This window comes from Acipenser ruthenus, chromosome 26 (assembly GCF_902713425.1).
Source record: "Acipenser ruthenus chromosome 26, fAciRut3.2 maternal haplotype, whole genome shotgun sequence".
Classification (NCBI taxonomy): Eukaryota; Metazoa; Chordata; class Actinopteri; order Acipenseriformes; family Acipenseridae; genus Acipenser; species Acipenser ruthenus.
Genome location: NC_081214.1, coordinates 20,968,782 through 20,980,937, shown reverse-complemented (window position 1 = coordinate 20,980,937; position 12,156 = coordinate 20,968,782). Strand labels below are relative to the sequence as shown.

At 39.6% G+C, this 12,156-nt stretch overlaps 1 protein-coding gene and 1 non-coding gene across 2 annotated transcripts in view; both read right to left on the bottom strand.

Moving 5' to 3' along the window:
• Positions 1–9,645, bottom strand: part of LOC117430740 (ETS-related transcription factor Elf-1) — a 52,080-nt gene extending 42,435 nt beyond the window's left edge. Inside the window, exon 1 of the mRNA XM_034051139.3 lies at positions 9,492–9,645. The gene's annotated coding sequence lies outside the window, so the exon portion shown is untranslated. The remainder of the gene's footprint in view (positions 1–9,491) is intronic.
• A 622-nt stretch (positions 9,646–10,267) lies between these two features.
• On the bottom strand, positions 10,268–10,339 carry trnae-uuc (transfer RNA glutamic acid (anticodon UUC)). The gene has a single exon. It is a non-coding gene; the product is annotated as a tRNA-Glu (tRNA).
• Positions 10,340–12,156: the final 1,817 nt, after the last annotated feature.

Genomic DNA, 12,156 nt, shown 5'->3' with positions numbered 1-12,156 from the left:
ATACTTACTGTACAAGAAACTTAGTCAAGTAGACAAACATTTTGGCTGGTGCCTCCTTCAGAGAACAGGACTATGAGGCAGGCAGTGTCGGGCTTGAATCCCAGCAAGACGGGCAATCCGTTACCATGTGTGCCAACGGTACAATTGAACTGGGAAACCGGAAAAAAAGACCCAGAAGATTTTTTATGAGCAAAATTAATTTCACGAAGGAAAGCATGACTCTATGTATTACAATAATGGATCAATTAGAACACTGGATTGAAACATTAAAAGCATGCTATATGCATTTCTTATACGCTGGAATATTACTGCTAATAGAGCTCTGACAGCATATTTGCTGTTTTCTTTTTTTTCTGCATTTAATAATCCTGAACTTTAAACTTCTTCTAGGAATACGATTTACAAACTTCATTTGTATCCATCAATAGAAATACATCACCAGCACCATTTTCTTTTTAGGAAATATATTTCTCCATGGTTGCCTGGCAATCCACCAGTAGGTAGTGAATTAAAGCTCTATAGGTTCAGGAAAGAGTTATTACTCGTTGGTTAACTCCTGTAATAAGCCTGATGCATGTTGTTCCGTTTAGAGCAGGTGTAGCAGGAGGCATGTTTCTCAGATTGCTGGCACCTAATGAATTTAGAAACAAATCTTAAAAGGCAGTGATAAAAAAAAAAGAGAACCAAGTGCAGGACGAGTGGGTTTCCCCATCTGTGCACTTTTCCCATTGGCACACGCAATGCACCGCATAATGTTAAAATACATTGTTAAGCTATTCCAAAAAAACATAAAAAGCACTTTTGTCATCAAGAATATACCACGCAGTCAAAGGGACTCTCTGAGGGTGGCTTTTAGTACTATAATAACAAATATACTGATTTGTTGTAATCAACCTGACCCATAATTTTCAATGCTACCCAAATATTCTTTCAGGCACTCTAGGGTATGTTTTTATGACAATCAAAGAAATAACCTACAGAACAGTTTTCAATAGCCAACACTAACTGGGAAACACAATATATTATCTTCGTACCACTATACATACTGCCGAGACAATGGAACTTCACATGGGGACACTTGGTTCTATACCCACACACAGTTCTTTTGGGTCCTACAAATAACGACAAACAAAATGAAGCAATAAAAAAAATGGTGCCTCTGTCACATGGTTAATTAACTACGAGTGAATGTCCTGTGGCCTTAAACACACAGCTTTATAGCTGCTCACAGCTAATTTACCATATGATCTGCACATAGTGTGTGTCCCCCATGGAAACATTTTATCTTGATTGTTCCCTATGGTTTGATCTGTGCCAGTACACTGGCTTGGTAAGACACAGCTTGTGCGGATGTACCCAAGTCAAGTGCACTCATCACACTGCCCATCACATTCTAGGAATGCAGTCAGAGTTTCCATGCATGTTAGAGCAACAGCGACTTTCCCGGAATGAGTAGGAAATCTGCTGGCTCTGGTGTAGGGAACTGACTTTAACTCTCCTGGCCTGATGAGAGTATTTGTTTAGGAAACGGCCCACCACTCTCCCTGGCATGACTGCAAATAAGTCTCCTCCCTGTCATTGTGCTGTGAACCAGAGCTTTCTGTGTTTGGAAACATTGCTCAACATTGCTGTTTAATGTGCTGACCCACGTCACGGTTTGTCCTTAGATAAAAAAAACACCCAGAAGTCTTTCTCATGGTGTCTTTATAGTTTGTGCTGAAAACAAGTCAAATGCAGTCTAGTTAAATGTGAAAACTAAGAGGATATCATTGTTTTGTAAGAGACTTCCAATTTGTTGACAGTAACAGGGAAAGAAAACAAAACTACATTTGCGTAGGAGTTTGAGGCTTTTCAGGACTGCCGGTACTAATTAATAACTAGTCACCTGTTATTGTCTATGGGGTGATAGAAATCCTGGAATGACCGTGACTGCTATGAAATTAGAGTTATATATGAGAGAATTGTATGTACAGTATATGTGTTTAATATACATTATTTATCATCTCCCTCTAAACACATGCACGTCTCTGGCTCATTAGACAAACTACTTCTTCACACCAGGCTTCTTGGAAAAAGAAAAGGAAATATGCTCCTAGACCCTGACCTGAACACAGGAGGAAACAGGGGCAGAAATCATCTACCTTGACACACCCTGAAACACAAACTGTGAAAAAGCACTAGGAAATTTGGCGCCCTCCCAGCACAACATCACACACCATTAACCATTAACACCAAGGAGCTGCTCCCTGCCAGCAATGCACAGCTTCTTATCGGACTGCCTTCTTCCAAAGCAATGCCAACCAATTAGAGCTTGTTAGGAGGCTATTGCTGGGGCACAGAAAGGAATTGAACTCGTTATGAGAAGGCTGCACAATACTGGATTGGACTTTAATCAATTAAAGACATTGAAAAAGACTTATTGTCAGAATATTTAACAAATAATCTTACTAACTTGTTCAATTAGAGTAGACGAGTATTACTAATATTATTGTTAATTGTGTGTGTTTTTTGAGCATATGCTTCTATTTTCATCAGTAATTTTACTAAACTTAAGAAACAACTTTTAAAATCCAAATAACTGTTTCTTCTTAAGGGCACAGTTCTAATACACAGGTAATACATTCAACTGTAGTTTTGCTATGGATTTAAAAAAAGTCTGCCATAGCTTCAGTTTTCAAAGGAGGCAGCGTAGCATAGTTTTTAGAACAGAAAACTGGGAAACTAGTACTGCAGAGTGCAGTCAAGCAGTTAGAGTATAAGTGCTGGGAGACTATGTGGCCCAAGCAGTTAATCCAGACAAACTGGCAGGTCATGCGGCCAAAGTGGTTAGTTCTGAGAGACTCTTAGGCAGTGTGGTCCAAATGGCTAGAACAGCAAATGGGAGGCAGCGTGCAGAGGTGCTTCAAAAAAGTGACATGAAGTGTACGACAAAATTAGACAGATCGGCAGTGCAGGGTGTGGCACAGTGGTTAGAGCTCAGGGCTTGGGAGCCGACTACCCACTGCACCCTTCTGTATGTTAGCAGGGCATTGAAACGGTTACAGAAGGCTGTAGCTGGTAGGCTGGCTGTGTTAGCCTTCAACTTGTACCAGTATGTCGGCCAAACTGATCGGGCCCTCATTATCTCTTTGCTTTATGGGAGGATCCCATGACCACAAGAGTTCTCTGATTTTATTACTGGCATATAATTAGCTGATTTCTGGAATCTTAAGTTCATAGATGTTTTTACTGTTTATCACATAACATTCATCACATTTCCTTCCACAGGTGGAACAGGGATTATTTTTTTCTCAGTTTACTGTAAACAGCGGTTTGTACGTTGTACAAATGTGTGTGTTCTCAATACTCATAAGCTGCACTGCAAGAAGATGTCATGCTGTGTGTGGTGACAACAGAACCCGGTAAAACATTTTGGCTATGGGGTTGATTTTATCAACTGGATAGCTATTTTACAGCACTGGGGAATTACATCAGTGGTTATCCTGAGATTATCAATACAATTGTAAATGTGAAGTGTAAATGCTCTAAAAAAAAATAATCCAGTTGTGGTTTATCACGGCATGGTATACAATAGGTAATCAAATCAATCCAGCTGTAAACACACCATGTAGCTGACTGCCAAAGTAATACATCTACAAATAAAAAGAAAACCAATAAACCCTGGAAAACATAACACAAGAACCAGCCTTCATACTTTAGAATGAGGCTGAACCAGGGAGACCTACTGCACGGAAATCATGTTCTTTAGTCCTTCAGCACACAAGGCTTGTTTTCACTTACTCCAGACAGGCAAGATAGAGAACTAAATGAAGCTCAGACCACTTGGGGCTGAAATCTCATGATGGGACATGAGGAATTAGACAAGAGCCTTACCTCTCCCTGCCATCAGCGGATCTCCTACACTTTCTAACTCACTTTCACAAATGCAGTCTCTGCAGTCAAACCAGGGAATCCCGGGACCTCAGTTGACCCAGTGCAAAGATTTGATTTTAAAAGGTTCCATCCTGGCTAGATAAGGATTTGCCCCACATATTTGTATTAATATTTCTGGACTCTTTATCTAAATGTCAATGTCAGTTCCTCATTCCACTATAACTCACAAAGCTCACTACCTCTAACTACCAAAAGATATGTTAATGAAATACTGAGAATTCTAAGAATAACAAAAAGTGATTGTCTCTCAACAATTTAGAACACTTCTTAGGAAGGAATGGAATGTGATTTTAAGATTAAACCACTGTCTGCGGAGACATGTATAATACTGCAAACTGGAAAAATATGTGCTTTCAATGCCAATACATCATGGCTACAAGAATAAATAGTATAGTGTAGTTATGTTTAGTAATGTGCTATATTTTCAAATGTTGATGTTTTTTAAAAAACTTGGTTCACAAGTTTTAAAAAGTTGCCAAATAATTTGCTTCAAATATATGATATAAAAATATTGCACACTTCAAAACAAAAATGCAACATCATTTTGTACTAAAAAATAACTGCCTCACTCCTTTCTCTCGAGGTTAAGATCAGAACATGAGATACATTGAGTTCCTGCAACTTCACCTAAAAATACAGCAGCCCCTAGATTAACTAATGGGACTGAATGAACCACAGCAGCTGATAACGACTGCAGAGAAATATTGAGAGAGATGATACAAATTACTGGTACAATACATAGAGGACTTTATATAACCATTCAGAAGAACGAACGTCACCTTAAAAATGAGCAATTAAAAACAACATCATTAAAAACAAATTTAGAAAAAAGCTTGATCAAAGAAAAAAGGTTAAAAAAGAGAGTGGGGGTATTGAAATTCTTGCTTTACCTGTTTTCTGTACATACAAAATGAATCACAAATCTACCTACATTACTGTGTATACATGCAAACATGCAGAAGTGTGACATATATGTGTATGTTCAAACAGAAAGTCAGTATCATCCCAAACCAATTGGATAAGCGTTTCTATAGATATATGCAACACCCATTCTTATTTTGAAAGCTACATAAAAAAAGAAACAGCAAGCCCATCTCCAGATGTTTAACTTTTGATATGAATTTTGCAACACAAATGAGGCGATCTGATAATTTCCATCTTCGATGTTGCTGTATTTTTCTTGTCAATGGTGTTGTTGTGTGCTTGGGAGTGGGGGTGGAGTTTGAAATGGTACCACACATTTTAACACATCTTGTTTTTATTGTACCTAGTTGAGCAGCTTGGTATATGACTAAAATAAATAGTCACAGCAACAAGGTTATAGAGTGAATGAGTGGCTGAGATACCCAAGTGGATCTCAAACCAGTTCTTTAACCATTAGTGTGCACTCCATTCAGTCCTGCTTAGCTTTAACTACAAGGCTACCAAAATGACTGAGTCCCAGCCCTGAGTTCCAACCACTAAGACACATTCCCTTCCAGTTCTCAGGTCCACCAGTAGAACACAACAAGACCCAGTCCCCAGCCATAACCAGTAAGCAACATACAGGGTCCTTTTTTAAAGGAATGATCAGGCAAAAACAGCAAATACCAGTTCTGAGTGTGTTCTTGTTAAAATGGGATGTAGCAAAGACTGATCGGCTTTGAAAGAGGTATGACAGTAGAAAATCTATGTTAATCACAAGCTGAAATATAACCTAATCAGCTTGGGGTTCATAATGAATAATTAAAACAGCCTAACTCAGTTCCATAGCCTTAATCTCAAACTGATGGAGTCATATTTTAATTTTCTAGAACTAACCCAAGCGCTGGCCTGGGTGTTTTGTGTTTGCATTAACAAATACAAACAAGAAAAAGAGGAACAGCAAGATAAAGTTCCCTATTTCTTTTAAAAAGAAGAGTGCTTTGAGTGTTTAGTCCTCAGCAAGCGTACATTTGAAATAGAGGAAGTTACTGTATTTGTGTCTGTTGTTCCTGACTTCATACTTCCAGAACTGAGTTAATGACATTTTTAAATTCCTCATTTGTAAAATCCTACTCACTTACACCCAGCCCTGACACTGGCACGGCCCTCATAAACAGAGATAAAGTGACCTTGAGGTTCCCTTCCCAGGCAGGCAGCAATATGACAAGGTGGCGGTTTACATTTTACACTCATTAGTGAATCACTTTACCAAATCCAGCTAGCATTCTCAGAATAGGCTCTCAAAACATTTAACATGGTATGTATAACGCTGTGCCTTCTTGCAAATTATATATATATATATATATATATATATATATATATATATATATATATATATATATATATCTTTTTTTTTTTGTCGACAGCGTCAGTGCTCTGGATAGACCCTGGAATTGTATTCTGTGGTAAGGAAGCACAAGAGCTATATGCCCTGTAGGAGATCCTGAGGTCAAATTGAAGACAAAGAGATGGGTTTGCTCATCCCTAGTGTTCCTACCACGACCACAGAGACAGGCAGAGCAAATTCACATCAACTATTAACGTAACGGAATGCCCCCTTTTCCGTTCTCAAAGATTTGAATCCTGACCTTTTTGATGAAAGCCAGGGAGGTTAACTCAAAGTCCCTTTGTGCCCAGCAACTCCTCTGGCAACAGTTGAAGCACATAACAGGGTCAGTGCACATGACTGCCAAGCAAGGAATGGTCCCAATTCACAGAGTCTGGGTCCTACACTGCTGAGACGCCTATATTTAGAAACCCTTACTGAAGATAATTTGTTTCAGAAGATTATGGCAACAGGGAGGGGATTATACTTTAAACAGCAGAGTGACAGCTACCCGTTACAACTATTATGAACAACTGATTTCCATGGAGTCCAGATTGTTGCTTAAAAACATCAAGTTGCTATAATGCCTTTTATTACTATTATCATTATTGTTAATATTATTATGCACTGCAAAGGCTGTACTAGGCAAATTAATGCATACATATAAAATAAGCAGAATGGAGCAGCTTTCTTTTTCAGGTATCCTCATAACTGCCTGCTGAGCTTCCAGTGTGAGATCCAGACACAGTTCCACATAACAAACCCATGTTAAAGTTTCCTGAATAGGGGCCCCTTCCACACAGGTAGAAAGTCACAGTGCCCTGAAGGGAAGGTTAAGCCAAGCTTTCCCACTAAAGTGGCCAATCATTAGCCAAGGGTCCATTATAAAAGAGTTTACCATAGTAAAAGCATAGCAAAGTGTAATAAAGCACAGTGAATGCATGGTAAAGCACAGTGAATGCATGGTAAAGCACAGTGCATGCATGATAAAGCACAGTGAATGCATGGTAAAGCACAGTGCATGCACGGTAAAGCACAGGTAATCACTTTAAAGACCAGTGAGGTGTGATAAAGCATATTTAAAAACATGGCAAACCAGAATAAACTATAGTAAAGAGAAAACTGCAAAAACTACCATGCAAAAATACTGTGAATTTTAACTTTTATAAGGGGTAGCACACCAGATGCAAACTCAACTCTACATGATCTCTCTGCTGTCCTACAAAGTACCCAGATTCTGCATGATGTGAGACCTGAAAAAGACAAGCCCCTTTCACACTGGCACTCCTACCCAGGTGCCGACCCAGGTTCTGGCTACCCGGGTCACAACCCTGTGTAGTGAGAAACCACATACCTGGGTCGTACCTGGGTTGACCCGTGTCCCAGCGACCCACCTCAGGATGTGGGTCGACATGCTTTGACCTGGGTTGAGCGAGACAAAATGCATGACGGCCGTTCGTAAGCCGACAAAATAACAAACAGCCATGCCTGCGTGAAGGTTTCACTTCCGCAAAGAATGTTTCTGTTTATTCTGTTCAGCCATATTTTTGTTGACTGAGACAGATTGCAGCAGATTGCAGCAGGGACAAAGAAACAACATCTGGGCCTACAGTTCAATCCAGAGAAGCTTGGATGGAAGCGTCAGTAACAAGCTGCTTCCGGGGCGTTGATACGCGTATTGTGGACTTGCGTCTGTCACCCAGGTCAACCCTGCTTTATCAAAAGCAGTGTGAAATCGCGTACCCGACCCGCATGACACCGGGGCCTGCCCGGGTAGGTTCCGACCCGGGTAGAGCATGCCAGTGTGAAAGGGGCTTTATTGACAAGCCCGAGCCTTTACATACATTTCTAACCCGGGGGAGTAGTGCTTTTACATTTGTATCCATTTCATTTATTTTCCAATTGATTTATCCATGTTGCCTCACAGATCAGCAGACTACCTCCATTCCTGCTGTCCCGCTGTCAACCTAACCAGCAACTATTATGAAGCTACTGAACCCTGGAGACAAGGAACCTGTGATGTCTTTGCCTGGACTCATCGGACAACTGACCAGTAGTGGTTAGGGGTGATCGATGAAGTCAACTAGCCCTTTCTGATGGTACACCCTGCTGTAAGCACCGAGGTCAAACTGCTATCTAAGGAGTATTAAAAAAAGTGGTCCAAGAAAACAGATTTCAAAAAGGTCAGGACAGGCTGGGCATCAATCCAGCCTTATTAAAATGCGTTTACCAGCAAAACCAGATTAAGGTTTTAAAAAAAAAAAAAACTCTCCTGAAACTTTCCTGAAGAGCAGTACAGGTCACATGTAAAATGAAACTAATACCATTCTTGAAATCTAGGTAGATCCCATTCAGAATCAAAAGAAGTCATGGTATAGCACAGACTATTTGTAGAATTACAAACCTGCACCCCCTGAATTTAGTTGGCAGACAGAGGTGTTCCACACAATGTGCATTGCTACTGGAAATGGAAACTCCCCTACTTTCCACAGCCCCCCACCCCCCACACATAAACACACTAATGTCTGTCAAATAGTCTGTGTCAATGTTAATTTTATTGTGATCATAAGCATCAATACAAAGGTGACATAATGGCATTTTGATGTTTTGTTGATATAGGTATACAAAGTTGTCACTGTTTCTGCTGTTAGCATGTGTTAACAAATGTAAGTTATGATGTAGACAGTTATTATACGGGCTGTAGTTTTATAGTTGAGTCAATGCATGTAACTGATTAGTAAACATATATAAACCAAACACATTCTAGCAGAACTCAAATATTTCGTTCATATAGTTTTAATTAACTCAACATTAATTGTGCAGTCTTCTCAGAAATACCTCCCTGTTGCAAATTAAGCTCGTGTTTTTTTTTAAAGCCGAGTCAATTGTGTTTATTGAAACATTTCATCATACAAAATCCCAAAACTGATTACTGTCAACGTTTTAAAAGAAAAATAAATTAAGGTAGAAAAAGCACATGAAACGTATTGCTTAATTAAACTGCTGAGAATAAAAGTACGGAATTAAATGATGCACAATTCGTCAAAGTCCCATTGGAAAGCCTAGCCCCAAGGGCAGTCTAGACCCGTCATATGAATGGGAAAATTCGAAGAACATCATGACGTCAGCAAATCCAGGCAACTCTCTGTCTGTCTGACTCGGACTTCTCAAGAAATACTTTTCACAGAAAGTGCCTTGTCTGTACTCAGTTTTGATTCGTTTTGCAGTCAGATTTCCGAAAACATACAAGACATGAAATGTTACTTACGTGTTCAGCGACTGTATCTTTTTTTTTCTCTTTTCTTTTGCTCTGTAAGGTTAGACCGGTTCCTGGGAAGAAATGCAGAATCCGTCTTCTATCCCAGCTGGTCAGTTTCAGCGTTTAAAGTGCCAGTAAATGTTTGGGGATTTCCTTGCACACTGATAGGCTCATGTGGGCGAGTCACATTTTTTCCATAACATCGACCAAGAACCACACTTAGGGATCATCACCAAATTACGTACTTTTGTTTCCCCAAAACTAAAACAAGTTTAATCAAAAGAGAAATGTGGGGGGAAAAAAATGAACGTTTAGATTTGTTCCCACAATTCAAGAGTATTAATCATTTTCCAATTTACTTATTTGAATATGAAAATCTTATGTTTTTTTTTTGTTTGTTTGTTTGTTTTTTCATACAACGATATAGCACTTACATATGTTATTTTACCCTTTGCCAGTCGCTGATAATACAAATATAGAATTTGATCACAGTTCCTAGTTTTAAGAGGTTAGACTCACACGATTGAGAGTGAATACTTGAAGATGGCTACTGGAAGCATATACCGGCACTTATCATCTTTACATTGTAAAAATAGAATTAAAAAACACAATTACATAAACTAGGGTAACTAAATGGACCAGGCCGTGGGAGATAACTTCTCGTTTTAATGTGTGTTGTATTACGTCTGTGTTATGCAGAAATGTTGATATTAAAAACATCATTAAATTTATAAAAATGAATACTCATGTAAATTAATTATAAATAATAGCCAAAAAAATACACATTCCCATACCGGGAGTCGAACCCGGGCCGCCTGGGTGAAAACCAGGAATCCTAACCGCTAGACCATATGGGACTTACACAACGTCATTTCCTCTAAAGGGAAAAAGAATAACTCCATTTATCTCACATGTACTATGGTTTTCGAAAGGTGCAATTTTTTATTATTGTATTTGAGGGAGGCATTGACATTTATTTCTGCGGATAAACCTTGATGCTGTTACTATTGTGGTTTTTTTCTACTTTTTTTTTTTGGTTAAAAGTAAATGTTCATATAATTTCAAGGTCAGAATTGAACCTGGTTGAAAGGCAAATGTTCTGCGTTTTCCTTAAAAAGAAAAAAAAACGATATATGATACAATTTGTAAAAAAAAAAAAAAAAATTAAACGTCAAAACGAGTTTTGTTTTATTGATGGGGTTCACAATAAAGCATTTTGGCAATTCTTTTTCTATGTCTGGTCATTATAGGGTTAAATGCCGACAGCTAATTTAGCACAACATTATAATAAAATGCGCAGAAGTAGTTTGAGTGGTCAGAAATTAGGGAGTGCGAGGGGTGGCACAAAGAGAGTCTGGATCAGATACGCCAACAGAACTAAGCTCTCTCTCTCATATACAGTACTGTGCAAAAGTTTTAGGCAGGTGTGAAAAAATGCTGTAAACTAAGAATGCTTTCAAAAATAGACATGTTAATAGTTTATATTTATCAATTAACAAAATGCAAAGTGAGTGAACAGAAGAAAAATCTACATCAAATCCATATTTGGTGTGACCACCCTTTGCCTTCAAAACAGCATCAATTCTTCTAGGTACACTTGCACACAGTTTTTGAAGGAACTCGGCAGGTAGGTTGGCCCAAACATCTTGGAGAACTAACCACAGTTCTTCTGTGGATTTAGGCAGCCTCAATTGCTTCTCTCTCTTCATGTAATCCCAGACAGACTCGATGATGTTGAGATCAGGGCTCTGTGGGGGCCATACCATCACTTCCAGGACTCCTTGTTCTTCTTTACGCTGAAGATAGTTCTTAATGACTTTCGCTGTATGTTTGGGGTTGTTGTCATGCTGCAAAATAAATTTGGGGCCAATCAGATGCCTCCCTGATGGTGTTGCATGATGGATAAGTATCTGCCTGTACTTCTCAGCATTGAGACCATTAATTCTGACCAAATCCCCAACTCCATTTGCAGAAATGCAGCCCCAAACTTGCAAGGAACCTCCACCATGCTTCACTGTTGCCTGCAGACACTCATTCGTGTACTGCTCTCCAGCCCTTCGGCGAACAAACTGCCTTCTGCTACAGCCAAATATTTCAAATTTTGATTCATCAGTCCAGAGCACCTGCTGCCATTTTTCTGCACCCCAGTTCCTGTGTTTTTGTGCATAGTTGAGTCGCTTGGCCTTGTTTCCACGTCGGAGGTATGGCTTTTTGGCTGCAAGTCTTCCATGAAGGCCACCTCTGACCAGACTTCTCCGGACAGTAGATGGGTGTACCAGGGTCCCACTGTTTTCTGCCAATTCTGACCTAATGGCACTGCTGTACATCTTCCGATTGCGAAGGGAAGTAAGCATGATGTGTCTTTCATCTGCTGCAGTAAGTTCCCTTGGCCGACCACTGCGTCTACGGTCCTCAGCGTTGCCCGTTTCTTTGTGCTTCTTCAAAAGAGCTTGGACAGCACATCTGGAAACCCCTGTCTGCCTTGAAATTTCTGCCTGGGAGAGACCTTGCTGATGCAGTATAACTACCTTGTGTCTTGTTGCTGTGCAAAGTCTTGCCATGGTGTATGACTTTCGACAGTAAACTGTCTTCAGCAACCTCACCTTGTTAGCTGAGTTTGGCTGTTCCTCACCCAGTTTTATTCCTCCTACACAGCTGTTTCTGTTTCAGTTAA